Below are 25,686 nucleotides of genomic sequence, written 5' to 3' on the forward strand. Positions count from 1 at the left end.
GAACTTGTTTTTTGCAGCAGTGCCTAATTAGGTACCCTGACTTAAATAATGTCTAATGGTAGGTCAGAAAAGTGTACCATCACTTCAGTTGGTCATACCCAGTGAGTGATTGCCTTAACAAAAATCATTGGTAACAAAAACTGCCTGTCAATCGCCTGATATGTTATACACCCATGCACTGAAACACAATTGTTTGCCATGCCTTAGTGGCTCCACCTGCAGCAGCAGGCCATAAGTGATAGTATAGTATAGGAAGAAAACAGGCTTTGGGGATCTGGGGTTCTTTTCACCACATCAGTGGCTCCTGATTAGGGATGTGTGTACCATCTTTGTCACCATTCATAGAGGTGACCAGAATAGGGAGGGGGGATCATCAACATGATCCTTCTGGTGCTCCTGCTAGATCTTGCATGGCATGGTGTAATAGACCAGGCACTGGTGGCACAGCAGAAGGAGAAAGGAGAGCACTTCCTGCTGTTTCAGGGCCTGCAGGATCCTTTTATAAATGACTACATTCCTGGGAGTCAGCAGGAGGCAGAGGAGGAACATGTGGAGTGTTGTGGTTCCAGCAAGGAGAAGGAGGAAGACATAGGGCAGGTTTCAAAGAGTATGTTTCACACCTACCAAGCCCTGGGAGCTGTATTGGGTGGGGTGATATTGTTGAGGAGATTGTGGTCCTCAGTAACACTGAGGACCTGGGTTCATCTGATGCCAAAATGTGTGAATGGGCTCATTCATGCTGTAGTGCCTGTATAAGGATTTGGGTCATGAAAAAAAGGAACCATTACTGGTTCTAGACCTTTTTTGGATCCTCGATATAAGGGGAAAATGGCAGACATCATTGTTCCATCCCAGAGGGAGCACAGATTGTACTACGTTAAAAGGTGCTGCTTTTGGCCACCTTTCCATAAAGAGCGACGGGATTCCCTTTAAACCCAGATCCTCAAGTTGGTGAAAGGAGGAGCAGCAGTGGAGGTAGCAGTGGTGGTGGCTGCCTCACTGAGGCTTTAAATCATTCTTTAGAATGCATCAGCAAGGCCTGGGTGCTGGCAGCAGATGCAGACAGTGTCTAAACCATATGATATTGGATTACCTGGGGGCCAGGGTACATGTGGATAATCTATGAAATGATGATCCCTTGGACTTTTTGGTGTCTAGGTTGGACCACCTACCACTGCTGGCCTGCCACCATAACCATCTCCTGCCAATGCTGCTGGCATTCCACAACTACCATGCTGTGTTGCCTAAACTGTCCTATTTTAGTGCTCTGGTACTGAAAAGATGCACACATTTTTTTCTGTAGCTGGGCCTCAGCCGCAAAATGTTTTTTCTGCAGAGTTAATTCTGCATTGCACCTCAAAGTTTCTAGTATATCCTGGTGATTAGGCACTGTCAAGGTGCCATACAAAATGTTACCGCAGTTGGTTCATAGCTGCAAAATGTATGGTGTTTACTCCAGGGTGAATCATGCTCCAAGGCTTATAGTATTTGACCTATTTCCACTGTTCAGGCAATCAGGAATATTCTTGGGTATTGCACCCCTGAAATAGTATAATCTAATGAAGATTATTTATCAAAACCTGCCTAATATCTCTCTGTTAAACTGGGGCCTACTGCCCTGTACACACGATCGGACATTAATTGGACATTCCGACAACAAAATACATGGATTTTTTCCGACGGATGTTGGCTCAAACTTGTTTTGCATACACACGGTCGCACAAAATTGTCAGAATTTCCGATCGCCAAGAACGCGGTGACGTACACCACGTACGACAAGACTAGAAAAGGGCAGTTCTGAACCAAGCGTGGCACCCTTTGGGCTCCTTTTGCTAATCTCGTGTTAGTAAAAGTTTGGTGAGAGACGATTCGCGCTTTTTCAGACTCGTGGTTTTCAGATCGTTTTCTGCTGTTCAGTTTGTGCTTGTGGGTTTGTATCTGGTCTTAAGTGCGTGCAGTCAGTTCATATTGTATTATTCAGTGCATTCCTGTCTGCTCTTTGCTGTTTTTCAGGTCACTCTTCACAGGCCTTGCTGTTCTTGAGTGCGTTCTGTTACTTCGTTCTGAGCAGCCGACCGTTTTCTAGCCATGTTGCGTATACGTACTCCTCGTAGAGTTCGTGCTGTGCGGGGGCTTGGTGTTGGGGTCCTTACCTTGACACAAGTCCAGTCCATGAACAGGGGGGGGAGGAGTTCATGGACCAAGAATTGGTTGCTTCAGCGTAACCAGTTCTGTCACATGCCTTTGCTCCGTGAGATCTATGAGAATAATCCTGACGATTTCAGGAAATTTCTCTGGATGACGGACCCCATATTTCACCGTTTGTTGGCTTTGCCGACCCCTTATATTAGCAGACAGGATACCTGCATGAGGCAAGCCATCACTCCGGAGCAGAGGCTAGTCTCCACCCTGCGGTACTTGGCGACGGGGAGAAGCCTGCAGGACTTGAAGTTCTCTACAGGCATCTCCCCCCAGGCTCTGGGGATCATTATCCCAGAGACCTGTTCTGCCATCATTCAGGTCCTGCAGAAAGATTATATTAAGGTAAGATTTTTATCCTTTTATATCACATTTTATTGTATTTAATGTTTGATAATATATTGTATTTCTTTCCTCATTCCCTAATTACCATGATTGTAATATGCTGTGAATGTCCCCTTTGTCCTAATGCATGCTGGATTTTTATGTACTTATTTTTTTGTCCTTCATGCATATTTGCCTTCACTTACCTCCTCAGCATGGTCTCCTGGCCCTATATTCACCTCATGTAGTCACTCAGCTATGTATTTTGTCAGCTCTATAGTAGTGCTTTACCCTAAAAACCCCCTAAAATGTTTAAAAATGTGATTTGTGCTTTAAATTCAGGCAGAGTGCCAGGGGCTTTTTTCATTTGGAACCCTCCCTTCCCCCAACTGCTAAGTCAGCTGATACCAATTCTATATCTATCCTCAATCATCTATCTGCTGACTTTGCCAAACCCATACACACTATACCCATCTCTTTTGTGGTCATAGTTATGGATGAATTCCCCCAAGCATGTAGTGCAAGGGCCTGCCTGTATACTTTCAAATGGTACTGTTTAAAGATTTTGTATACTATTATTATCTTGATAGGTAATAGCAGAATGTCCATATGTGCTAAAATGTGTACAATGTGTATTTATATCTTTGTATTATGACACTTCTTACCTGTCCAGTGGGCTGTCAATAGTGTAAGTAATGAGGGGCTGGCCAAAGTAATACACATTATTTAGGCATTCATCTCTCAATGAAGTGGAGAGGGTTACCTGTCCAAATGATCTCCCCCCCCCCTAAAATGTTAGAAATGGCCCATGAGAGGGGGGGAGGGGGAATCTGATAGGTGGACCTTATACCTTGGTCTTTCAAAACTCCCTAAAATAAATGTTGGCCAAGAATGTTTGTGTCTAATCTGCTTTCCCTGTTTAGGTGCAAAATGAGTATTTTTTTTTTCTTGTTTGACCCCACAGTTTCCTTCCAACCAACAGGAATGGCAGACTGTGGCCTCCCACTTTGCCCAGCGGTGGGACTTTCCTAACTGCGGAGGGGCAATTGATGGGAAACACGTCCACATTGTCCCACCACCCAACTCGGTGTCATACTATTACAACTACAAGGGGTTCAATAGTATTATGATGTTGGCGGTGGTGTCGGCTACTTATGAGTTCCTGTATGTGGATGTGGGGAAGAATGGCTGGATGTCCGATGGTGGAGTCATTGCCCAGACGGAGTTCTACAGGCATCTCCAGAATGGCAGCTTGGACTTGCCACCTCCAGAAGACAATGCGGAAGGACTCCCATTCGTCTTCGTTGCGGATGAAGCGTTTGCGCTGGGGGACCATCTTATGTGGCCATTCCCTATGAGGACCCACACCCCGGACCAGGGTTTTTAATTACCGGCTGGCCAGAGCCAGAAGAGTGGTGGAGAACACATTTGGAATCATGGCCAGTCGGTTCCGCCTATTTCTTACACCCATACACATGGCGGAGTACAAACTGAATCATATCATCCTGGCGTGCTGTGTTCTACACAACTTTATAAGGCAAAATTCTGCCAACTATGCTGCCTCAGTTGGGCCTGAGGCCGGTATCAGCTGACTTAGCAGTTGGGGGAAGGGAGGGTTCCAAATGATTTGGGGACCCCAAAAAAAAACCCTGCATCATCTCTCGATCTTCAATTGTATCTTCAAAATGTAAAACTCCTTATATAATATGCAGAGAATCATTTGAAAATTACTGGCTGTTGCCTCTTTTATTTCATGATAAATACTACCTTGTCTCTCCCTCTTACATTGCAGCCCAATCAAGTTTATGTACTGTCCAGCCACTGTACTATATAGTCTGGCTAAAATCTCTGCAATAGGGCACTTTAATTTTTATTTTGGCATAACAACTGCACCATCTCTGGAATCTGGGGTTGTGGTTTGGAAGTGTTTTTGGGCACTCTGTGTTAACATTTTATTAAACTTTTTTGGACAATACAGTATAGGACTGCACTAAAAGAAGATCACAAGTGATGCTATGACATTGTTTTGCCACTGTTTGGCAAGTGATACTAAGTTGAGAGTTTAAGCTTTAGAAATATGTTGTGACTGCTACTTCTACCACTCAATTCTGGCATATTTCTGCTAAATTCTTCTTATTCTAAGTTTAAATAAATCATATCCACATGCTACAATTGTATTTAAAGCAATTGTAAAGGCTTTTTTTGTTTTTTTTTGCTAAAATTAAAAAAGGTGTTATATTTACCTGCTTGATATTGTACAGAGTGGCTCCTTACCTCCTCTTCTGGAGTCCCCCACAAACACTGTGTGCTCCTTCTTCCTCCTGGTACCCCATAGAAAGACGTGCTATGGGGGCACCCATGCAGGGGAGCGCTAGGAAGGGGTTGTGTGCGTCCATAGACACACATAGTGCAGCTCAGCCACACCCCCACTCCCTCCACACAGGATTTGCCCTACAGGATTTGCCCAGGATTTGTGTCTACTGTGATGCCAGGAAGAGAGAGTAGTGGCCCTGCAGCCGGGACAGCACTGGAGCATGAAAGGACTCAGGTAAGTGTCTAGGGATGGGGAGGGAATAGATATTGGAAGATTTTTTTACCTTAATGCAGAGAATGCCTTAACATAAAGAGCATTTTGAGTTTAGAACCCCTTTAAAACAAGCAATACTGTAAAAGTAGCATGCTAAAAGTGATGTAAGAATAAGGTGTCATTGACACTGTTCTGTAACAACACATGCAGCTTAACGGCATCTCCCAATCATGTAATTTAAAGGCCGCTTCTCCCATGTTGCTCTCAAAGTATAAAACAGAGGGCCCTCTTGTGCTACTAAACACTATTGTTTTTCCATTGGCACATGTCCTCAATGACACTGCACAGCTCTCCACAACCTTTGATGACAATCCCTGCCTATTAGCCTTTAAAATTGACAGAATTTATTTTTAACCCCCCCCCCCCCCATTGACTTCAATGGAATACAATTTCTGGAATTGAAGATGTGTTCAGTGAATGTAAATCCAACCCAGGCTCATTCATTTATCACTAGATATAGCTTTGCTGTTGATTGTAAAATATACCTCATGGAATTTATAAACATTTGAATTGTAATCTTTGCCAAACAATTTTGGGGCCCAGTAGTATGTGGAAACTTTTAGATATATTCTTCACACTTAAAGAGGTTCTTCACTCTAGAACAATCTAAAACCAGTGCTGGCCTCGACTGGACTAGTCCTTCATTAGAACCTTTGGGTTCCTGGGACTGGCATCTTAACTGTGGGCAGCTGACTGTGCTGCTTGCATCTTTACAGCTGGCTGCTCACTGCGCATGCATGAGCCACGCTCCGCTTTGAGAATGATACTGGAGTTTTCTTGGGACCTGTGAAGTGTCCCACAAGACTGTGGGGAGGGAGGTTAAGAGGAGAACCCCCCCCCCCCAAAAAAAATGTGCCAGAATGGGGGGGAGGAGGACTTAAGCAGAACTTCCCCTTTTGGGTGATGTTCCATTTTAAGTTGTAATATCATATACCAGAAGGTCTTTTAGAAATCAACCATTGCTTAATGTAAACCTGCACTTGCTTATACAAAATAAAGTAAGAGGTTCACTTAACAGAAGGAATAAAAAGTAGCATGTGCATACCTTTGTCATGTTCCATCACCTCAATCTGCTGTCAATTCCTTTGTATTTCATCAAGCTGAGAAATGTCCGAAATTGCATACTGACTGTGTACATTGTTCTTAGTAGATACAGTGGCATCTCTCACTGCAAACTACTTTACAAGTAGGCTCTATGTCTGAAAAACAATGTAAACACCACTACTGTCTTTGCTTATGTTGGACTTTTCTTGCTCTAGAGTTAAGAGATATAAAGCAAGGGGAAATGCCTCCAAATGAGTAAGTGAAAGCAATCATAAACTTGGTATAAGTCTTCTTATTCTATTCAAGACTTAACTAAAACTTTTTGCTGGAGCTGGGCTTTAATAAAGCAAAACGCAGACAGCAACTATGGATACAAGAAACGGAGGGGTTTTTTTTTTGCATCATTTTTAATAATTAGATTCCAGCAAGTTGTAGCAATCTTTGATGGATTAGACCTTCAAAAATAGACAGATTTAAAAAACACACTTTGTGAGTCTCTGACTTTATAAAGAATTTCCAAAAGGAAACACATTTGGAAACCACTAGCTTGTTTGGAATGAATGTCGTGGTCAAAATTGAAGTAAGACAACTAAACACATGTTGTCTGCTTCTCAATTAATTTTTCCGGCTAGTCCTCTTACACATATGCAAGGAATACAGATAGAAAAATGTCTTATGCAATGCACATAAAAAAGTCTTATCCTCCTTTTTGATGAAATTTAAACCCCTGCTAAGTCAAATAGAAGGTGACGAATCCAAATGGACCCTTAAATTATTCTAATTTTTAGGCCGCACTGCCATAATTAAAATTACCATCCCCCCAGGGTGTTGTATTATTTTCACATGCTACCAGTTGTGGTGCCCTTAAGTTTCTTCAAACAATTAGATGCTATAATACGGAAATTTCTTTGGATGGGAAAGAAACCCTGCTTTAGTTTGCGCTACCTGACAGTACCCAAAGAAAAGGGAGGTATAGGTTTTTCGAACTTCTGGAATTATTATTTTGCTACGCACCTGGCTCGCATAGTAGCGCCAAAAAAGACTGGGTCCATTTGGAAGAACTCTCTAGTGTGACACCACCACACTACACGCCCTGGATAGTACGGTCAAAATGTCCTTAGGTGTTAAACACCATGTGACAGACCTAGCCGGGACAGAGCCTTTTGGAGAGAACTGGGAAACCCTTGTTTCGGTCCCCCCATGTCCCTCTTATGTGTAAGTCATCCTGTGTCTATTAAGGGCACAGGGTGACCAAGAAAATACTGGACAACTGCTTAATGGACAATGAGAATGCGGTTTGAGTTACTGCAGATGGGACAGTAATATGTATCAACAATATCCCTCAAGAAATCTATGATACATTAATTCCACTGTATCAGAATGATGGAACATTGTATGAGCTTTGCCTCAGACTATTGTAGGTAGGAGACGAACAGTCTGCTACTGGGGTCTCCTCCTATTGTCTGAAGGTGTGCTGTGTTTATACTTATGATAATGTGCATTGTAATGTGTGAGCTCACGGCTAATTAAGGTCATGTTTGTATTATATGTCTGTTGTTGTAATTACAGTGGGGACGGAAAGTATTCAGACCCCCTTAAATTTTTAACTCTTTGTTATATTGCAGCCATTTGCTAAAATCATTTAAGTTCATTTTTTTCCTCATTAATGTACACACAGCACCCCATATTGGGTTCTTCTTTACCTCTCTCACCAAGGCTCTTCAACCCCGATAGCTCAGTTTGTCCAGACGGCCAGCTCTAGGAAGGGTTCTGGTCATCCCAAACATCTTCCATTTAAGGATTATGGAGGCCACTGTGCTCTTAGGAACCTTAAGTGCAGCAGAACATTTTTTGTATCCTTGGCCAGATCTGTGCTTTGCCACAATTCTGTCTCTGAGCTCTTCAGGCAGTTCCTTTTGACCTCATGATTCTCATCTGCTCTGACATGCACTGTGAGCTGTAAGGTCTTATATAGACAGGTTTGTGGCTTTCCTAATCAGTATAATCAAACACAGCTGGACTCAAATGAAGGTGTAGAACCATCTCAAGGATGATCAGAAGAAATGGACAGCACCTGAGTTAAATATATGAGTGTCACAGCAAAGGGTCTGAATACTTAGGACCATGTGATATTTCAGTTTTTCTTTTTTAATAAATCTGCAAAAATGTCAACAATTCTGTGTTTTTCTGTCAATATAGGGTGCTGAGTGTACATTAATGAGGAAAAAAAATTAACTTAAATGATTTTAGCAAATGGCTACAATATAACAAAGAGTGAAAAATTTAAGGGGGTCTGAATACTTTCCCTCCCCACTGTATATTCCTGTGTGCAGGTTGTATTGTTAGGGTAATATGATCAGGAGGGGGGATGTCCTCCTGGAGTGTATAAAAGCCTGTATTCTTGTTCAAATCAACAGTTCCTATTCTGGTTTACTCGAAAACTGGTGTTGCCTAGTTCTTGGGGTAATTATAGCCAGATTCACTGATCTTGTGTTCCAGACCTTGGGAAGCAACGTCTTGGCGGAGATACCCAGTCAGGGTGTCTGAGAGTCTGTCACACACCACCCATTGATTGGAGGGTGCCCAGGACAGGGCCCCAGCCAGGTAGGCTGTACGGGGCCCCATGATCTCTAATGGTGGTCCTTCCCACCTCCAACCCTGATGCTGTTGCCAACCCTGAACTCCTTCTCACAGGACCAGGACAAGGAGGGGGCAGAAAGTGCATATGCTTTAAGTACAGTGTCTCCATGTAGAGACAAAGGCATACTTGAATCTCCCGCAGCTCTTTTCTGCCTATTCTTGTAAGAGTAGCTAAGCAAACATATGCACAAAATTATAATGTTAAATAAAGTAAATCTTCTCACATGTTAACAGAACTTTGACTGCACACAGCCTTATTTGCTGTCTTTGGTATCTCCATCTCCAGTCTAGGAATGTTCACTACACACTGACAGTCAGCCCAGCAGTAAAAAAGACTGAGCTAGAATCTGTAGTGAAGTTTCATCTCTGTTTGGCGGACTTGTCAGCATGGACTGGAGATTGAGATACACAGACTGGCAGTAACCAAGGCTGTCTGTAGTGAAAGTTCTGTTATCAGTTGAGAAGACTTTCTTTGTTTTAAAACGTTACTTCTGTAGCTGCTACAAAGAATTAGTTAGCAATAAAAAGAGGAGAAGGGAGAGGAAGGGAAGAGAAGGGGAAAAGTGAAAGAAAAGGAAAAAGGAATTTTTTAAATGATATAGTTAAGACTTAGACACAGGGAGAATATAAGAGAAAGAGCTTGGGAAGGAGGGAATCAGAGGGTGACACTTAGGGTTATTCTGTTCCCTTAGGTAGGTCCCGATACAACGGGATTGGTTGAACTGGTACCAGTGAGGGGGTGGAGGGGATCAAGCACAGGGGGTGTGCGTGGACCCCCCTACCAGTTAGATAGGATACTCCGAATGGGGAGATATTTTTGGAGTGTCTTGGGGGGGGGTGGTTTAAAGTTGGGTGGGAATTTTTTTTTTTTTTCTCCAGGCAAATGGCAAATATGGTATTGGTTCCCTTTTTTGTTTCTCTTTTAAGATGGCTACACCATTAAAGATTGTATCTTATAATGTGAAGGGACTGGGCTCACAACACAAAAGGGGCCAACTTTAGCATGAATTACAATATTATGCAGCGGACATAGCCTTTCTACAAGAAATGCATTTTAGGAAGAGATCAACACCTAATCTACCGGGACATATGTTCAGCCATTGGTATCATGCAACATCACCGATTGCAAGGGCAAGGGGGGTCACAATAGCATTTAAAAAAACTTGCCCATGGGTATTAACGTCTGTTCAAGCAGACAGAGAAGGTCGTTTTTTATTTGTCAAGGGGGCAATATACGGCCAGCAATATACATTTGCTGTTATCTACGCTCCAAATATGGGGACAGTTAAATTTCTTGTCGAAATGCTGAGGACGCTGGAGAAATTCAGGGAAGGGTGCCTGATCCTGGGGGGAGACATTAAGATGGTATTGGACCCAGGTCTGGATACATCAGGGAAAACCTCTATATCTTTTAGAGCCCTAAAATATTTAAAACAAAGCCTACGCACCCAACACCTTGTTGATAGCTGGCGGGCATTGCATAATGAAGTAAAAGATTATAGTTATTATTCTACAGTACATAAAATGTATTCGCGTATTGATGTATTCATGGTAGATCAATTTTATCTGGAGAATGTCCGAGATTTCACTATTGAGGCTATAACTATCTCAGAACACGCCCCAATAACGTTAACATTCTCCCCTATTCAGACAGGGCATATAGAACGAACCTGGTTCTATGAGCAAGGGAACAAATGTGGGAGACTATTGGCTAAACAACTTAAAAAACAACAAGACTCTAGACATGTCCATAACCTACTAATTCACAACAGGAAAGTAGTAGAAACACAGGCCATAGCGAAGGAATTTCATAAATTCTACGAGACCCTATATAATATTCAGATACCGGAGACAATTAGGAAATAAAGAAGATCAAAGAAGGGAGGAAATATGAGAATATATTAGGGAATCATCTATGCCGACCCTGTCTGAGATGATTAAAGCAGAAATGGACCATCCAATTACAGTGGATGAGTTGAGCAGAGCAATAGCGGCCCTACCGGCGGGGAAAAGTCCTGGCCCGGATGGCCTTACAAATGTCTACTACAAAAAATTCTCTTTGGAGCTGATAAAACCGCTATGTAACTATTTTAACTCAATTAATGCAGTTAATCCATTACCCCCAGAAGCCCTGGTGGCGTACATAACCATAATCCCCAAGGATGGGAAAGACCCTCAGTACTGCGCCAACTATAGGCCTGTTTCTCTGCTCAACTCAGACACTAAACTGCTTGCTAAAATCTTAGCTATGAGATTGCAAGAACATATAGGGGATTTAGTGCATCCGGATCAGACAGGCTTTGTAAAAGGACGAGAGTAGGGATGAGCCGAACACCCCCCGGTTCGGTTCGCACCAGAACCCGCGAACGGACCGAAAGTTCGCACGAACGTTAGAACCCCATTGACGTCTATGGGACTCGAACGTTCGAAATCAAAAGTGCTCATTTTAAAGGCTAATTTGCATGGTATTGTCCTAAAAAGGGTTTGGGGACCCGGGTCCTACCCCAGGGGACATGTATCAATGCAAAAAAAACTTTTAAAAACGGCCGTTTTTTCGGGAGCAGTGATTTTAATGATGCTTAAAGTAAAAAAAAAAAAGTGAAATATTCCTTTAAATATCGTACCTGGGGGGTGTCTATAGTATGCCTGTAAAGTGACGCGTGTTTCCCATGTTTAGAACAGTCCCTGCACCAAATGTCATTTTTAAAGGAAAAAATCTCATTTAAAACTGCTTGCGGGTTTAATGTCATGTCGGGTCATGGCAATATGGATGAAAATCAGTGAGACAAACGGCATGGGTACCCCCCAGTCCATTACCAGTCCCTTTGGGTCTTGTATGGATATTAAGGGGAACCCCGCACCCAAATTAAAATAAGGAAAGGTGTGGGGCCACCAGGCCCTATATACTCTGAACAGCAGTATACAGGCGGTGCAAACAAGACAGGGACTGTAGGTTTGTTGTTAAGTAGAATCTGTTTGTAATTTTGAACATTTTTAACGTGTTTAGCTCCAGCCAAAAAATCTTTTCTAAGCTTTTTGGAAAACATAGGGAAGGGTTATCACCCCTGTGACATTTGTTTTGCTGTCTTTCCTCCTCTTCAGAAGATTTCACCTCACTTTTTTGTCCCAATGAAAAATGTTTTTTGAAAATTTGGGTTTTTTTGTGGAACAAGGATTGGAAAGCATCAGTGGAAAGGAGAACTTGTTTTCCCATATTAACTCTTACAGGAGAGAATTTCCCTTCCTAGGGGTAGATTTCATCTCACTTCCTGTTGTCTCCTTCCGTTTGCAAGTAGGAGTCGTTTGTAAGTTAGATGTTTGAAAGTAGGGTCCTGCCCTATATACTCAGCAGAAATTTGGGCCTTAGGTGTTGCTGTGGCCACAACACTGTAAGCCCTCACAGGGCCCTGCTGTGAAATATTAGATCAAGAATTGTAATTACATGCCCCTGTTGAACAGCAGCTGAAAAATTAGGCCTTAGGCACTGGTGCTGGTGCCACAACACTGCAACCCCTCACAGACACTCTAGTTGGAACGCAGGAACGAGCCCTGCTGCAAATTATTGCTTCAAAAATTGTAATTACACGCCCCTGTTAGACAGGGGCAGAAAAATTGGGCCTTAGGCACTGGTGCTGGTGCCACAACACTGCAACCCCTCACAGACACTCTAGTTGGAACGCAGGAACGAGCCCTGCTGCAAAGTATTGCATCAAAAATTGTAATTACACGCCCCTGTTAGACAGGGGCTGAAAAATTGGGCCTTAGGCACTGGTGGTGGCGCCCAGAACCAAAAATGTTCTTACAAGCTATCAGCGTGATGATTGAGGAGGAAGAGGATAATTACTCAGGGATAGTCACTCAGCATCAGCATAGGCAGTCTTTGAAGGGATCTGAGATTTCAAAAAAAATTATTCGGTTACATCAGCATCAGGTGCTTGGTAGCTGGTGGTGATCCAAGACTCATTCATTTTTATGAAGGTCAGCCGATCGACCGAGTCGGTGGACAGACGCACCCTGTGATCGGTTACCACGCCTCCAGCAGCACTGAATGTGCGTTCCGAAAGAACGCTGGATGCAGGACAGGCCAGTAGCTCAATTGCATACTGTGCAAGCTCTGGCCAGTGATCCATCCTCAAGACCCAGTAACCCAGAGGATTTTCGGTGGGAAAGGTGTCCAAGTCTGATCTTGCCCCTAGGTATTCCTGCACCATGTAAAACAGACGCTGGCGATGGTTGCTGGAACCGATCATACCTTGGGGCTGCGGACCAAAAAATTGTCTGAACGCATCGGTCAGACGGCCACCTTCTCCACCGCTCCTTCTTTGACTGACCGAAGCCTCAGCAACACGTTGTCCAGAAACAGGAGTTTGTAACCTCCCAGTCTCTAGGAACGCGTTGCACAGACCTTTCTGCAAGGCCTCCCGAAGATGTTTCATCCTCTGCTCCCTCTGCGATGGCAAGATAAGGTCCGCAACCTTACCCTTGTAACGTGGATCAAGGAGGGTTGCCAGCCAGTATTGGTCCTTCTCCTTGATACCACGAATACGAGGATCCTTACGCAGGCTTTGCAGGATCAGGGAGGCCATGCAGCGTAGGTTTGCTGAGGCATTCGGTCCGGAGTCCTCTGGGTCACTAAGAACGACATGGTCCGCAGCCACCTCCTCCCAGCCACGTACAAGTCCATGTGTTTCTTGGGACTGATCCCTTAAAGACTGCTGCTGATGCTGAGTGCCAGGCTCCACCTCCATACTGACACAATCTTCCTCCTCCTCCTCTTCCTCCTCGTCCTCTTCCTGTGTGATCGGCGGGCACGCAGGAACACTGTCTGGATAAAGGGGGCCTTGAGAGCTAAGGAAGTCCTCCTCTTCCTGCCTCTGTTCTGCCTCAAGTGCCCTGTCCATTATTCCACGCAGCGTGTGCTCCAACAGGTGGACAAGGGGGACAGTGTCACTGATGCATGCACTGTCACTGCTCACCATCCTCGTGGCCTCCTCGAATGGTGACAGGACAGTGCATGCATCCCTGATCATGGCCCACTGGCGTGGGGAAAAAAAACCAAGCTCCCCTGACCCTGTCCTGGTGCCATAGTCGCACAGGTACTCATTGATGGCCCTCTGCTGCGTGTGCAGCCGCTGCAGCATGGCCAACGTTGAGTTCCACCTGGTGGGCATGTCACAGATTAGGCGGTTCTTGGGCAGGTTAAACTCCTTTTGGAGGTCCGTCAGCCGAGCACTGGCATTATATGACCGGCGGAAATGCACACAGACTTTCCTGGCCTGCCTCAGGACATCCTGTAAGCCCGGGTACCTGCCCAAGAACCGCTGCACCACCAAGTTAAGGACGTGAGCCAAACAGGGCACATGGGTCATTTGTCCCTGTCGGAGGGCAGAGAGGAGGTTGGTGCCATTGTCGCAAACCACCATTCCTGCCTTAAGTTGGCGTGGCGTCAACCACCTCTGAACCTGCCCCTGCAGAGCTGACAGAACCTCTGCCCCAGTGTGGCTCCTGTCCCCCAAGCACACCAGCTCAAGCACCGCATGGCATCTTTTGGCCTGCGTACTTGCGTAGCCCCTTGAACGCCTACGGAGCACCGCTGGTTCCGAGGAAGAGGCCATGGAGGAAGAAGAAGAGGAGGGGGTGGAGGAGAGAGGTGTGTCACAATCAGCATTTTGGAGGCGTGGTGGCGGAACAACCTCCAACACTACTGCACCTTGTCCTGCATCCTTCCCAGCTGCCAGCAGAGTCACCCAATGCGCCGTGAAACTTAGGTAACGTCCCTGTCCATGCCTGCTGGACCATGAGTCAGCGGTAATATGCACCTTACCGCTGACCGCCCTGTCCAGCGAGGCATGGACATTGCCTTCCACATGCCGGTAGAGAGCCGGAATCGCCTTCCGTGAGAAAAAGTGGCGTTTGGGTACCTGCCACTGAGGAACCGCACATTCCACAAACTCACGGAAGGGGGCAGAGTCTACCAACTGAAAAGGCAGCAGTTGAAGTGCTAGCAATTTTGCCAAGCTAGCATTCAACCGCTGGGCATGTGGATGGCTGGGAGCAAACTTCTTTCGGCGGTGCAGCAGCTGGGGCAGGGAAATTTGCCTGGTACAATCTGACGTCGGTGTACCAAAAGCAGATTGCCCACAAGTACTTGGCTGTGACACACCTAATTCTACACCTTCATTCCTCTCACTGCAGGTCTCAGAGAGGACTGAAGGTCTAGTGGGGTTGGAAATCTCAGCTGATGAGGAGCAAGGAGAGATCCTCTTTGTTCTTTGGTGTGGGTCTTTTAGATACGCTTGCCAACGAACTGCATGGCAGGTCAACATATGTCTGGTCAAGCATGTGGTACCCAAGCGGGAGATATTTTGGCCACGCGAGATACGCTTGAGACATATGTTGCAAATAGCAGCGGTGCGATCTGATGCACTCGTCTCAAAAAAGGCCCACACCAAAGAACTTTTTGAATAACGCGCAGAGACTGCAGCGCCCTGCACATGTGGAGCTTTGGGGTGTGATGCAGTCAATGTGCTGCCCTTAGGCTGGCCCCTGGAGGGCATCCTGCCTCGTTGGTGATGTGCTGCCGCCTCCTCCTCCTCCTCCTCCTCCTCCTCCTCCTCCCCCTCCTCCTCTCTCCTATCAGGCACCCACGTTGAGTCAGTGACCTCATCATCCCCTCCCTCCTCATCACTGGAGCAAACCTGGCAGTATGCTGCAGCAGGGGGAGCATGACTGCCAGATTGCTGTCCTTCTTGGGCACCCCCTCTGTCCGCGCTCATGTTACTGCCTTCATCGAGCTCAGTATCGTCATCAGAGCCTTCCAAACGCTGGGCATCCTCCTGGAGCATGTACCCAACACTGTGGTCAAACAGTTCGAGGGAATCCTCATGAGGACATGGTGGAGCTAGGGAAGGAGTCACTGATGACATTGAGCTGAGGGAAGAGGCCGCTGCTTTGCCAGACAAAGCACCCTGGGCATGGGTGAGAGAGGATGAGGAGGATGAGGACGGCTTGGTCATCCACTCGACCAAGTCTTCCGCATGTTGCGGCTCAACATGGCCAGCTGCCGAAAAAAAGGCCAAGCGTGTCCCATGGCCACGTGCTGATGAGGATGCACCGTCTCCACGACCAGCACTAGACACAGAGCCTGCTTGCCCTCTCTTATTGGCTTGTGACTGTCTGCCTCTCCTTCTTGGCCTTCCAGACATACTAATGGCCTGTAGCTGCACTAAGCTGGGATAGAACACCTGTAATTTTCTTCAAGTAGCTTTATATACTGTAACCAGACAAGCCTGCCTGTCAGTAGGAAGATAACAGGAACGGATCTAGCTGAACACTGTGAGCAGGACGCACTGTACTAAATGTAAATAGTCTAGCTGCCTGACCGTGGTACTAATAGGATCAAATAGAACACCTGTAATTTTCTTCAGGTAGCTTTATATACTGTAACCAGACAAGCCTGCCTGTCAGTAGGAAGATAACAGGAACGGATCTAGCTGTACACTGTGAGCAGGACGCACTGTACTAAATGTAAATAGTCTAGCTGCCTGACCGTGGTACTAATAGGATCAAATAGAACACCTGTAATTTTCTTCAGGTAGCTTTATATACTGTAACCAGACAAGCCTGCCTGTCAGTAGGAAGATAACAGGAACGGATCTAGCTGAACACTGTGAGCAGGACACACTGTACTAAATGTAAATAGTCTAGCTGCCTGACCGTGGTACTAATAGGATCAAATAGAACACCTGTAATTTTCTTCAGGTAGCTTTATATACTGTAACCAGACAAGCCTGCCGGTCAGTAGGAATTTAACAGGAACGGATCTAGCTGAACACTGTGAGCAGGACGCACTGCACTAAATGTAAATAGCAGGAACGGATCTAGCTGAACACTGTGAGCAGGACGCACTGCACTAAATGTAAATAGTCTAGAAGATAACAGGAACGGATCTAGCTGAACACTGTGAGCAGGACGCACTGCATTAAATGTAAATAGTCTAGATAGAAGATAACAGGAACGGATCTAGCTAAACTGAATACAGTGTATATATATATATGCAACACCTGGGATGCATATATATACACAATACACTGTAAGTGCAGCTAACTGACTGACTGTTCTGCCTAATCTATCTAACTCAAATCAAATGACACTGTCTCTCTCTCTCTCTATCTCTCAGCACACCGGAACACACACTACACAGGGCCGCCGTGCAGGCGGCCTTATATAGTGTGGGGTGTGTACTAAATGCCCTGAGCCGTAATTGGCCAAAGCCACCCTGGCTTTGGCCAATTACAGCTCTCTCTACTGACAGCGCTGTGATTGGCCAAGCATGCGGGTCATAGTGCATGCTTGGCCAATCATCAGCCAGCAATGCACTGCGATGCCGCAGTGAATTATGGGCCGTGACGCGCCACACGAATTTAGCGCGAACGGCCCATAACGTTCGCAATTCGGCGAACGATCGAACAGCCGATGTTCGAGTCGAACATGGGTTCGACTCGAACACGAAGCTCATCCCTAGACGAGAGGCAAGTGATAATACCATCCGGGCACTTCACCTGCTCCACTGGATACAACATGGCCCAGAGAAAGCCCCAAAGATTGTACTATCGATGGACACAGAAAAAGCTTTCGATAGGGTGAACTGGGGATTTATGAAGGTAGTTCTGAAGGGAGTGGGTCTAGGTGACCGTATGATGGGATGGTTAATGGCCCTGTACGCAGATCCAAGAGCAAGAGTTAAAGTGAATGGTACAATCTCGGACTATCTCAACATATGAAACGGAACAAGGCAAGGGTGCCCACTCTCCCCATTAATATTCGCTATAATATTAGAACCATTTCTTTGTAAGATTAGAGGCAATGGGGAGATATGGGGAATAGGTGTGGGGGACGTGGAGCATAAGGTATCAGCTTATGCTGATGATCTGTTGTTCTACTTCTCAGCACCTCAGACTTCCTTAGTGTCTCTCATGCAGGAAGTAAGTAGATATGGTATCCTATCTAATTTTAAAATCAATTATGAAAAATCAATACTTCTTCCCAGCCATGTCCCTCAAGAGATGGTAAAAGTGTTGAAGAGGGAATACCCCTTTGTGTGGAAGAAAGATTCACTGTTTTATTTAGGGGTGCATGTCACCTTGGATCAAAAAATGTTATATGCTCTTAACTATACTCCCCTAATAGCTGGGTTAAAGGAGGACTTAAAGAAATGGACAGGACAATACTTAACATGGTTTGGAAGAGTGAGTGCCATTAAGATGTGTATATTACCTAGAATTATTTATATGTTATATACAGTTCCGATTAAACTACCAGGAATTTTTTTCAAACAGATACGGAAGGCTTTTATAGCATCTGTGTGGAATAATAAAAGACCAAGGTTGACATATGACATCCTGCGTAGAAGTAAGGCAGAAGGAGGATTGGGTCTGCCTGATATATCAGTATACTATAAGGCAATGGCGCTGGTCCGTATCCTGAACTGGTTTTATGACTCCCCTAGTAAAATGTGGGTTCCACTAGAGAAAGCTATAGTGGGGAGGAACCTGGCAGGACCCCCCTTAAATCCCGAGCGCGGGAAGAGGACTTTCGAAATGGACGTCCCCCCTGACTTGGAACGCTTTAACAACATGGGATAACCTGAATAGAACAGGAGAGTACTCCCCCCGGGTGTCCCCCTTAGCTCCACTGGAGGGCTTCCCATTGTTCCCACCGGGGGAGGGAGGAGAATTCCTGGGGGCATGGGGGAGGGATGGAGATGTCACATGTGGCAAATTTGCCCCGCGGGGGACCTTAGCAACTTACTCAGAGCTGGTCACAGCACTAGGGAATATATCCATATCAGGATGGAGATTTAACCAAATGACAAGTTTTTTAAAAAAGATGAAACCCCTTCTAAGACCATTAAATTCAATAACTAGGTTTGAGAGCCGGTGTGTACACCTGGGGGAAGGTAGACATATGTTGTCCCAGATGTACAGCCTGATACTTAGTACCCAAAAGAAAACAATCGCATACTTTATCAGGGAATGGGAAAGAGAACTAAATAAAGTATTGTCAGATGAACAAATTAAAAAAATGATCGAATCAAATTGTTTAACGTCCATAAGCTCGTATGCTCAGGAAATGGCCTATAAATTCCTGACAAGGTGGTATAGGACACCAGCAAGACTAAATAGGATATATCCAACAGCAGATGCCCGGTGCTGGAGAGGGTGTGAGCAAAGGGGTACATTCCTTCACTTGTGGTGGGAATGCCCCAGGATTAAAGAATTTTGGGAAGCAGTTGCACCATGGATCGAGAGGCTAGCCCCTAGACCTATAGAGTGTGCACCTCTGGACTTCCTATTTCATGGAACAACTGGCCCAATTAAAGCCTATAGGAGGAGCATTACACCACACTTATTAAATGCAGCCAAGATATTAATTCCAAGATTTTGGAAGCAGACCGCTTGCCCAACATTAGAAGATTGGAAAAGGGAGGTCAACCGGACAATGGAAGCGGAGAGATGGATTCATGTAGCAAAAGATAAAAAAGGGGAATTTGACGATATATGGGCAGGCTGGATACAGTGTGTACAGGGGATAGATTAAGAGGGAAACATGAAACGAGAAGGTGAAGGGATCTATGGCCATATAAAGACCTTAGAATAATTACATATAGGTTTAGCCGGGGAAAAATTTAGTTTTTTTTTTTTTGTTTTTGTTTTTTCTGTCTGCTGTCTCCTCCCTCCTCCCCTTCCCCTTTACCCCTATAATGAGATACCTGCCCTGGTGAAAGGGGGGAGGGAGGCGGTAAGCTGATTTATAGAGAGTTCGGCACTTGAAAGCGGGGAATAATGGGTTGTGAAGTTTGTTTATGTATAAGTAGGGTACAGCACTTTTTTTTTTCTCACATGTTGTTAGGGTTTGTTTAATGTGTTGGCTTGTAGGCGTTTGGCGTTGGGAGTGTCACTAAGGAATGGGATATGAAGATTGAAACACACAATCATTGGGAACTATAGTCACATATCTGTTTCTCTTATTAATTTTAATTTTTTTTTTTTTTAGATGATATATTCTAATATGGTCGTTAGTGGCCTCGTACATTATAGGGGTTTGGTAACACATGGAGGTAGGAGAAGGATTTCATTTTGGGTTTAATTGGACTACTCTAATTAATTTAGAAGTGAGGAACTAGGCCATGAATGGCCAATATACACAATTATGGAATAATAATAATAAACACAGTGTGCGTAGGGGCGGGGTTGAGGGGTTTTTTTTTTGGACTACTCTAATTAATTTCTTTTTTGGGTTTTTTTTTTTTTGATAGATGTTATATCTTAATATGGCCGTTAGTGGCCTCGTACATCATAGGAGGGTTAGTAACACATGGAGGTAGGAGAAGGATTTCAAATTTTTAATTTTTTTTTTTTCTTCTCTTTTCACCTAGAAGTGAGGAATTAGACCATGAATGGTCAATATACACAATTATGGAATAATTAATAATAATCACAGGGTGTGTAAGGACGGGGCTGTGGGTTTTTTTTTTGTGGTTTGTGTGTTTTACGTGTTGTTTGGGTTTGTTTAATGTGTTGGCCTGTAGGAATTGGGAGTGTCACTGAGGAATTGGATATACAGATTGATACGCACAATCATTGGGAATTACATTTGTCATAGGATATATTTAGTTGTCAAATACATGTCGGGTTGGGGAGGGGGTCGAGACAGACAGCGCTTCTAAGGAAAGGGAAATGGGTTGGATGGGGCCTTTTTTTTTTTTTTGGGGGGGGAGGGGATAGGGTCAGTATAAATGTTTATCTGTAAGAGAACGGGGTTACCAGTTTGTCTCTCATCAATGTCTAATATGTTAACCCTGTGTAGCTATTGTAAAGTATGAAATGAAGGATGTATAATTGTAAACTGTGAAATTTATAATAGAAAATAAAGAAAAATTTTGATAAAAAAAAAAAAAAACACGTTACTTCTGTGCATTTGTTTGCTTGGCTACTCTTGGAAGAGCCTCCGTCCTTTTATCTTTCATTCTTGTTGTCTATAATTTAATTTTGCACTTCTGAACACTGCTTTCTGGGGGACTTTGAGGACCCTCAGGTAAGTTGGGGACTCTGGTGACCCTGATGTAAAAGAGTATCTCTGGGGACCTGATGTAACCACTGGAAATTTGGGGACCCTTATGTAATGAGGAGAACTCTATGGACCCTGACATAATTGAGGTGACTCTAGGGACCCTGATGTTGGGGGGTGACTCTGGGGAGCGTGATGTAAGGAGGAGGGCTCTTAGGACCTTGTTGTAAGGAGGAGGGGGGCCCTGATGTAAAGGGGGGACTCTGGGCACCTGATGTAACTAAGGAAACTCTGGGGAGCCTCCTTTAAGGGAGTGACTTTGGGGACCCTGATGTAAGAGAGGGTGACTCTAGGGATCCTGATGTTGAAGGGGAGACTCTGGGGACCCTGATACAAGGTGGGTGACTCTGGGGACCCTGATGTAAGGTAGGGGTCTCTGGGGACCCTAATGTAAGGGGGTGACTTTGGGGACCCTGAGGTAAGGGGGAGGAACCCTGGGGACCCTGATGTAAGGGGTACTCTGTGGACCCTGAGGTAAGAGGGAGTGACTCTTGGGACCCTGATGTAAGTGGGTGACTTTTGGCACCCTGATGTAAAGAAGGGGGCTATGGGGTCCCTGATTTAAGGAATGCTTTGGGAACCCTGACTTAAAAGAGAGTACGCTTGGGACCCTGATTAAAGGGGGGACTCTGATGTAAAGGGGGGGCTCTGTGGACTCTGTTTGAGGGGGAACTCTGATGCGGATTCTTAATGTAAGGTTAGATCTGATGTGAACAGGTGGGTTTGTCCTGATGCTGCACTCTATATGTTGTTTTGTATGTTACTTACTCATGACTCCTGCACTCTATACATTATATTGCAGATTACATAGTCCTGACCAAGGTGTTCATTGTCTCAATGGTTGCTGATTTTAATGAAGTTCTTCTTTAAGGTAGGTTCAGACAGACAAAGTGATCACTTTTTTGTGCAGAAAAGCATATGGGATGGACATATTTAAATATTTAAAAACGATCCTTCAGTATAAAGTTTTATGTCTCTGTGGGACTGTCACTTATGACATAGTAATTAGAAGTATTTTCTGAGTACGAGGACTGGATATGCAGTGTATAAAGCGACTAGGCACAGATTGTAAAATATCAGTGAAAGGATATCGCCGATCCCAGCGCTCATGTAGAAAAGATAAACAGTTTTTTTTTTTTTTGCATCCTTTTTTAATATTTATATAAATCACTTTGCACCATGAGCTGTTGCTATTAATAAAATAAGTCCATGTACATCTTATGCCAAAAGACACTATTGATCATTTCAGCATTAGCAGCACTCTCCCAGTACTATACACACTGCGCGCTTAAAGCAGTTCAATATGTGTCAATCCTTATAAGAGTTCGTATCCCAGAGATGGGTCATAACACATGCATCCACTTAAGAGTGTTTAGGAAAGATAGGATCCTTGAATTCTATCACCACCACACCACGTGAGATCCACTCCCCTAAGGTTATGAACTCACCACAACTGAAAAAGCAATACGCCTTGTATCTCCAATCCCTTTGATTTCCATGTAGTGGGATCTTCCTCCAATCACAGTTATCCAAACACCATGAAAAGAGTGGGGACAAACTACAAAGCGTAATCCTGTTTTTAAAATTTTATTACCAATCTCCCCCCATGGTTAAAATGTGCTTACAAGCATAAAAAGACAACTCATATTAAGTATCACAAAGTAGTACTGTTTAGCCCGCATGTGTACTCTCATCGCTCCCTGGTAATCCTTATCGCGGTGATGCCCGGGTCGAGTCACAAGCTGCCGACAGTATGGAACAGCTGCATGGTCTTTTCCAAACTCTTACAAGGAGTGACACATATTGAACCGTTTTAAGCATGCAGTGTGTATAGCACTGGGAGAGCACTGCTAATGCTGAAATGATCAATAGTGTTTTTTAGCATATGATGTATAGGCACAGATTCTGTTTAATCGCCCACCTTTAAGTCCCTCCCACTGTTAGTCAAAATCTGTCCTCTGCATCACTTACTACCGACCTCTGAACTTTGCCTCATCTACTACTGACCCTGTTCTCCACCCTGCCCTACAAACCAATGGCCTCTGTACACTGTCCTACAAACTGCTGACCCTATCCTCTGCCCTGCTTACCCCCTGTACACTGCCCCAGTGACCTCCCATCCTCTACCCCCCTGACATTTTTTACTGCACCTCCACATCAGATGAGCTAGATCCGACCCTGGAGAGAAGAGTATTGATTTCTGGGCGGCACAGTGGTGTAGTGGTAGCACTCTCGCCTAGCAGTAAGAAGGGTCACTGGTTTGAATCCCAACCACGACACTACCTGCTTGGAGTTTGCATGTTCTCCCTGTGCCTGCGTGGGTTTCCTCCGGGTACTCCGGTTTCCTCCCACACTCTAAAGACATGCTGGTAGGTTAATTAGATCCTGTCTAAATTGTCCCTAGTATGTATGAATGTGAGTTAGGGACCTTAGATTGTAAGCTCCTTGAGGGTAGGGACTGATGTGAATGTACAATGTATATGTAAAGCGCTGCGTAAATTGACGGTGCTATATAAGTACCTGAAATAAATAAAATAAAATAAATTTCAAATCACCTACACCGGCTGCATGGGCACTGACAGCTCATCACTGAACTAAGGTAAGTACAGTGGGTACTGGGTGATGGGGGGGGGGGGGGATTATGGTGTTATAGCTCACCTTTTCATTTTTTCTGAAAAGGTGAATCAACCCTTTAACTCTCTAGCATCTACCAAAACTGAGTGGACTGAACTTTAAAACCTTTCTATTGCCTTATGCCCAGGGAGCCCATCTAAGTGGCAAAGTTACATTTTATAAGTTTTCTTCACAATACTGTGATCATTTTTTGCATAGGCTGCTGTCACACAAACACCATTGATCCAACGTTTTGAAACTTCAAGTTTGAAAAATTAGTTTGAGATTATCATACACATTCTTTTATATTTTATCACCCCCTTCATATTCTTCTACAGTTTATCATCCTCTTCACTAACATATCTTTAACTTTATTATTTCCATGACTGTGGTCAGTAGACATGTAATTTAGGATTTTCCTGCCTAGTGGAAATAGCAGAAAACTTAGAAGGAATGGAAAATATATGATGAAAAGCAAGATGGAAACATTTTATGCCTTCCATGTAAAAGTGGGATTTATATTATTTGGTATGTAACATTCCTATTACTCCATTCTGGGAACATTTGTGGATAATGTTAAAATCATACAAGCTCTCTATATAAGTCACAGTGGAGTTCCTGTTTTATCACATTATATTTTTATTGTTTTTTTAGTACCTTACAACATTGTTATACAGGTTATCAATATGTAGTACATACAGGTATATTTAAACATTAATGCCATAAGTTGTTTTAAATGTTTGATACTTTGATGAAAGGGAGCTAAAATCTACACATTACACTCACTCATGCAAACCGTATTGTGTCAGTTCAAATCTACTGACCTTTTGTGTAAGAATATAAAATACTTTGATTAACAGTAAGGGTGTTCTGAATATTTTTCTCTTAGGTTTTTTTTGAAGCACACAATAATGCACATCACCTGTATTAGTAACAATCTTTCATAGTGCTGGCAAGTGCTTCACCACTTGTAGTTTAGGGGTATATTTATAACACAGAGAATCTGACATTCACCAAACACTCACTGCTGGTTAATTTTCCTAGGTTATGTGTATTAAATTATAGTGATTGATTCACCACCAGTGAATATATGGAGAAAGTCACATTCACTGCTTTATAAATATGACCCCTAGTCTGTTTAGACGTCTGTGCATTTTCATGACCTGCTGAATACCATTTCTAGTGAGATAAAATACGGCCAATGGTTCCTTTTGGAGATCATTAATATAGTACATGGACATTTACCCTAGGTTCACATCTCTTCCTTCAAATGAATGCGCTGGCATGACTGCGTTTCTGAAAAAAAAGGTGACCATGCGATTTTGCTGTGGTTCCCGTACACGCACTGCGATTTATATGCATGGGGGGCATTCAGAATGAATGGCATTCCCATGCGTTTCCACAGAGCCGTGCGTTTTTACTGCGGGTGTTTGCGGGTGCGATTCACACACCCGTCCCCACACACATGCAGAGATGTGAACCTAGGGTTAGGTCTCATTTACATGGGTGTACTGATTGGTACACCCATGCGAGAGTGCTGCCTTCACCCACCCAGGATGTACAGGTGTTCTATGCAGCCATGGGCAGGCAGCCTATTCAAATCAATGACAGCAGGCAAAATTTAAGCATGGTGCTAAAATGGCCAACAAGGTTGTGATCAAACAGGCAAAAGGACAGGATTATCATAGATCATTAATATAGTACATGGAAATTTAGCCAGTAAAAAATAATAACAAAACATGAATCCAATTGGCCAAGTGATGAGTGTACTCAATCACTTATAGAAAATGGTGACCGATTCGTCCTGGTGGACGGGATACTTCCAAAGCTTGATAATCACAGTACACAAAAAAGTGGGGGAGGATGGAGCAAAGAGATGCCCATGGAAAGTAATAAGGAGGCTCAACAACGGTATACCTTTTGAAAAAATAGAAAATAACTTTATTTTAATCTCAAAGTAGTTGGTAAAAATTGTCCAGCATGGTGGACAATAACATCAGTTGTAGAGTATTTCCCCGAATAACTCCTAATATAAAAAACACACACACATGCGATATTGACAATGTTGTCACATGTAACACACTGGTACTGAAAGCTTCATGCATACATACCCATGCATACCCAGACCAATGGGCCTAAACAGAGCTGCT

The sequence above is a fragment of the Aquarana catesbeiana genome, linkage group LG04 (genome assembly GCF_042186555.1).
Source record: "Aquarana catesbeiana isolate 2022-GZ linkage group LG04, ASM4218655v1, whole genome shotgun sequence".
In the NCBI taxonomy this organism is placed as follows: Eukaryota; Metazoa; Chordata; class Amphibia; order Anura; family Ranidae; genus Aquarana; species Aquarana catesbeiana.